The sequence below is a fragment of the Chrysemys picta genome, chromosome 3 (genome assembly GCF_011386835.1).
Source record: "Chrysemys picta bellii isolate R12L10 chromosome 3, ASM1138683v2, whole genome shotgun sequence".
Classification (NCBI taxonomy): Eukaryota; Metazoa; Chordata; order Testudines; family Emydidae; genus Chrysemys; species Chrysemys picta.
Window position 1 is genome coordinate 42,819,642 of NC_088793.1, and position 6,254 is coordinate 42,825,895.

The 6,254-nt window shown below is 44.8% G+C and overlaps 1 long non-coding RNA gene across 1 annotated transcript in view; it reads right to left on the bottom strand.

The window, feature by feature from the left end:
• Positions 1 to 6,254, bottom strand: part of LOC122173555 (uncharacterized) — a 124,854-nt gene that overhangs the window by 54,726 nt on the left and 63,874 nt on the right. The gene's annotated exons all lie outside the window — the stretch shown is intronic.

Sequence of the window (6,254 nt, forward strand, 5' to 3'; positions counted from 1 at the left end):
TTAAGCTGAATCTTGGCACAGGGGGCTTATAAGGCTGAGAGGAGGCTTTTGGTGAGAAACTGCCTTAGACAAGGATTGTAGCCTGTAAAGTTTTAGTCACTAGGATGTGTGTGGTACTTTTATTTTATTTCCGTTTCTATTCTATTTCCTTGCTTCGTATCACTTGAATGTCTGTTCTTTATTAATAAGCTCATTCTTGGGTTTACTATGAATTCCTCGCAGTGCAATATATTAAAGCATGCATCCTCAGCTGAGCTAACAGGCTGGCGTGAGCACTGTCTCTCTGACACACTGTTTAGCAGCAGCAGCAAATCTGTATCTCACTGAGGCCAAGGGGTTAACAAGGTGACTCACAGTTCTGGATGTTCCAAGAAAGCACTACAAGACGGACACAGTTTCTCCCATTTCTCACCTGAAATGTGTCTTTATGCTAGGGACGTGTCTGATAATAAGGGTTTTCTGAGCCCATTGTATTCACTCATTTATTTTTCAGGGCTTGATCTGGCTATGTACAGAGGCCCAGATCTTCACAAATATTTAGGTATGTAACTCCTGGTAATGTCAACAGGAGTTAAGTTGCATAAATACTTGTGAGCATCTGGGACTGAGTGCCTCTGGGAGATGTTATGTGGGAGTTTAAGGTTTCAAGTTACTCACCTAGTACCTTGCAGAACTGGGCCCAAAGTAACTTGGTTCCCTTGCATATGATCCTCATGCAGAGGTGCCAGATTTTGCACTGCTCCATGTGTGACATGGGCATAAATATCAGCTTGTGGTCAATACAAGCAGTGGTGGACATAGGCATGAAACTGTATGAAACTTGGGAGTCTGGGTGCAAGCTGGAGGGTCTCAGGGTAGATGGGTGAGTGTTTGGAAGGTGGTGGTGTGTCTGGGATCACAGGCATCAACTTTCTGATTTCCCCGGGGGTGCTCAACCCCCGTGTCACCCCAGGCCCACCCCTTTCCCCAAGACCCCACCTCTACCCATCCCTGCTCTGAAATATCAACTGCTGTTTGGGCAAATAACCTTAATCGGTGCTAATATGTTGGAAAAGTGCAGCTGCAATGCAGTAGCTTCTCAGCAGCAGCTGGAAACCCTCATGGCCTCAGTGGTAGGCTTCCAATACATTTATCAATCTACTGTATTATCCTCAGTTTCCTTCTGGTGCAAGGATGCTGATTCTGGAAGTGTGTTAATACACTGGTTGCCCAAGGTCTCCAACATTACCGCCAGTTCTATTGAAAATAAAAGGTTGGTTAGTGGATCAGCCTGTCCCTCTGAGGTAACCTTCCACAAGGCAGAACTGGGACCTATTACCTAATTCACATAGGGTATGTCTACACTATGGGATTACTCTGAATTTACAGAATTTGATTTTTGGCAACTCATTGTATAAAGTTGAGTGCATGTGGCCACACTAAGCACATTAATTTGGCGGTGCGCGTCCATGTACTGAGGCTAGCGTCGACTTCTGGAGTGTTGCACTGTGGGTAGCTATCCCATAGTTTCCGCAGTCTCCCCTGCTCATTGGAATTCTGGGTTGAGATCCCAATGCCTGATGGGGTCAAAAATTTGTCACGGGTGGTTATGGGTAAATGTCGTCAGTCAATCCTCCCTCCGTGAAAGCACCGGCAGACAATCATTTCGCGCCCTTTTCCCTGGATTGCCCGGGCAGACACCATAGCACGGCAACCATTGAGCCCGTTCAGCCTTTTTTCACTGTCACCATATGTCTACTGGATGCTGCTGACAGACGTGGTACTGCAGTGCTACACAGCAGCATCCCCTTGCCTTTGCAAGTTGGTAAAGACAGTTACCAGTCATACTGTACCGTCTGCTGCTGTCATGGGTGCTCCTGGCCGGCCTCGGTGAGGTCGGTCGGGGGCACCTGGACAAAAATGGGAATGACTCCCCAGGTCATTCTCTTCTTTAAGTTTTGTCTGGAGAGTCAGTCCTGCCTAGAATATCAGGCAAGCCTACTAAAGAACCAGAGAGGCAAATGGCTGCTCCGGGTCAGAGCCCCAGACATCCCGCAGAAATGATGAGCTGCATGCCATTCTAGGGGGTGCCCCTACAACAAGCCCACCCATTGCTTCCCTCCTCCCCCACCTCTCCCAGGCTACCTTGGCAGTTATCCCCCCTTTTGTGTGATGAAGTAATAAAGAATGCATGAATTTGAAACAACACTGACTTTATTGCCGCTGCAAGCAGAGATCAAAGGGGCAGGGGAGGGCGGCTGGCTTACAGTGAAGTCGAGTGAACCACCATTCTGCACTTGCTCAGCCTATAGCTGAAAATGGGAATCTGTGATAAGCACTAGGATAGAAGCACAGGCAGGACTGAATCTCCATTTGTGTGCGGGGCTTTGGTTGACACTGGTAAAATACAAAATGTCCCAGGATATGTATGTTGGGGGACAGTTCTAAATGGCAGCTTTATTTTTTTATTTGCAGCAAAAAGTATCTGATTGTGAGCTCTGGGAGCAAGGGGTAGGCTGGGGTAGGTGCAACCATGAGGTGCTGCCGACTGGGAGAGCAGCCTGAGGCAGAAGCCTCCAGCTGGCATGATATTCCAGGCAGGACTGAATCTCCATTACACAAAACTTAAAGAAGAGAATGACCTGAAGTCATTCCCTTTTTTGTCCATGTGCCCCCGACCGACCTCACCAAGGCCAGCCAGGAGCACCCATGCCTGCCCAGGAGCACCCACGGGATGACGATGATGGTTACCAGTCATACTGCACTGTCTGCCATCCGCAAGGCAAGGCAAGGGGATGCTGCTGTGTAGCGCTGCAGCACCACGTCTGCCAGCAGCATCCAGTAGACATACGTTGACAGTGAAAAAGGCGAGAAACGATTTTTTTCCCTTTGCTTTCACGGGGGGGACGGGGTGGGGGGGCTGACGACATATACCCTGAACCACCCGAGACAATGTTTTTGACCCTTCAGGCATTGGGAGCTCAACCCAGAATTCAAATGGTTTTCGGAGAGTGCGGGAACTGTGGGATAGCTACAGTCGTCAGTTGCCCCTCCCTCCATGAGCGTCCATTTGATTCTTTGGCTTTCTGGTACGCTTGTCTCGGCTCCTTAAGTTTCATGCAGCACTGTGTTGAGTCCCTGTTGTGGCCTCTGTCCATCATGCCCTTGGAGATTTTTTCAAATGTTTTGGCATTTCGTCTTTTGGAACAGAGTTCTGATAGAACAGATTCATCTCCCCATACAGAGATCAGATTCAGTATTTCCCATTTGGTCCATGCTGGAGCTCTTTTTTGATTCCGGGACTGCATGGTCACCTGTGCTGATCAGCGCTCCATGCTGGGCAAACAGGAAATGAAATTCAAAAGTTCGCGGGGCTTTTCCTGTCTACCTGGCCAGTGCATCTGAGTTAAGATTGCTGTCCAGAGCGGTCACAAAGGTGCACTGTGGGATAGCTCCCGGAGGCCAATACTGTTGAATTATGGCCACACTAACCCTAATTCGAAATGGCAATGTCGATTTCGGCGCTACTCCCCTCGTTGGAGAGGAGTACAGAAATAGATTTTAAGAGCCCTTTATGTCGAAGTAAATGGCTTCATTGTGTGGACGGGTGCAGGGTTAATTCGATTTAACGCTGCTAAATTCGAACTAAACTCGTAGCGTAGACCAGGCCATAGGGTGATATTCTCCCCTGTGCAGAGGGGCAGCACAAAGTCTATGCACCTCTTAAGTCTGTGTGAATCATAGCTCAGACCTGTATGTGCAGTAACACACTGGAACATGGTGTAACTGTTGTACCTGAAGAGAAGCTCAGTGAACACAGCATTGCTTAAAATCATCATGTACGTGACAAGCATGAGCCAGAGGGATCTTACGTGATCTGTTGGTATAGTCACACAACTTGTAGTGGGAAGGGGAGTCAAGCATATATATCTAGGGGAGACAACACTCTATATATGAAAAGTGTGATAAGGTTTATAAAAAAATAAAATAACTCCCAAGTGTCTGAGTTTTTGCATTAGTTATTGGGTTTCAGTCTGAACGTGAGATATACACCATTGAACAATATCAGGAAGGAGATTAGTTCATGATGTCAAGTGACAAGAGTTATTTTTGGCAGACTTTTATGCATTTGCTTATGTTATATGGAAGCATCTTTCAGTGAGCTGGGAATAAATTGCAACACAAATAATGTAAAGGATCTGGATTAGACAAAAACCAGGAAATTAAAAATTTGGCTCAAAACTTTAACCATATCCACATCCTATTATATTAAGTTATTGCAGGGGACTTTCAATGGCATATTATTATTTATTTTAATGGCATCAAAAAGTGTGCTTGGTGTCTCCTAGTTCAGATGAAAGGTAAGATCCCTGCCTACAAGTAACATTCCAGTCCAGCAAAGCACTTAAGTACATGCATAACTTTAAACACAGACAGGAGCAGTGCCATTGATTTCAAGGGCTTAAAGTCATACACATAAGTAAGTGCTTTTCTGGAGTAGGGTCTAATATCAGATATGACACAATAAAGGTTGTAAAAGACAGTGGGTAGTGGAGAGGTAGGGAAGATGGGGCAACATCACTAAGAGGTTATTGCTACTGAGCCACCATATTGTGCAGCATGATGGAGCTAAAAAAATTATATCAGTAGATAGAATGAATAAGTAGCTATCATGGAGGAAGTGAGTCTTCAGGAGGGATTTCAGAGAGGGGAATTTAGTAGCTTTGAAAAGCAGCTCCGGAAGGGCCTTCCAGGGGAAAGGAACAGCATCATAGGCTGTTATGGGAGAAGCAGACAAACCAGGGTAGTGTCACTTGTGGAGCTGAGTGGGTGAGAAGCAAAGTTATAAGAGAAAAGGCCGGCAGGATACATGATGATAATGGTATTATTCTAAAATATCTAGATATCATTAATGGATCAGCAGGTTTCTGAAAACAAAATCATTGTAGTCTTGCGCGTAGCACTGTGCACTGTCTTGATAGGAGTCACGTTAGCTCTTGCAGTAGGGTGCCATCTAGCTAAGTAACATTCACTTCATTAGGAGGAGGCTGAGGCTCAATGTCTAAGTACTTCAATGTGGATTTTAGTAGGAAACAGGAAAAAGTTAGAGATGAGCCAGATCTGAAGCTCCGATTACTAGTTTCAACTTTGGAGACTTGGATAAAATTGGACCCAGATCCAAATCAGAGCAAAATCAAAAACACCAGGCTTTTGCCAAGCTCTTATATAAATACATTCTCAACTGGCGTAAGTCGGAGTAGCCTAAAAGATCTGGCTTGAAGACTTTTGTTTTTGTTTTTTGTAGAAAGGGGGGAATGGTACCACAGAAGTGGCTGTCCTCCCTACCAACCTGGGAGTGGGTAGATCTAGGGACACTATCTGGCACAAATTTAAGACATTTCTCCAATTCTGTAGACACCTTGGGCTCGTAGACACAACCAACGCACCCGAAGGATGTATCCTCCTATTTTTATATAACATACAGGTCAGGATATAGACAAAATGTTGACATTAAAAGAAATGAAAAAATGGAGGTGACTGAACAGGGGCATGTGGAGAATCCATTTTGCACTTTGATTTCAGGAAGCCATTTTCTCTCCCCATTGAGATATTCACAGAGGGCTAAATCCCATATTTTATCCACAAAGCTATCTGTTGTGTCATGTAATCTCAATCATCATCTTTCATAGAATGTATCATCCAGAGATAGAGGCTATGTAAATCGATTAGGCCCTTTGTTAATTCTCTCATCACCCCCACTTACCTTCTCGTTGACTCTGTCACTTTCAGATAAATGGGAGACCACTTACATGTCTTTCAGAAGAAGTTTTGCAAGTAGCATATTTGTGTACTGAATATCTAACCTAAAGTTTTAAGGGAAGTTTGCAGGACAGGTTGCCTGTATAAAATTTTTTTTTTTATACTTCAGGGTAATATAGTTGGGAAAATGTGAGGATCCATAGTAGTATATTTGTATAAATACTGGAGGATCCATACAATTCCTGTAATAGGGCAAGTCTACACTAAAAAATTAAGTCAATCTAAATTATGTCAACATTCGGCCACCACAGTAATGAAATTGCTTTTGCAAGTCCATACTAGGCTTCTTGTGTCAATGGTGTGTGTCCTCACTAGGAGCATGTGCACGGATTTAACTCTCAGTCTGGGGCATTGTGGGACAGCTTTTGAAAAGCAGCAACAGTAAATGTAAGCAACACAGTCTACCATCACACTGTGTTGAGCTAACTACGTTGCCCTAAGTGCTACTCCTCTCA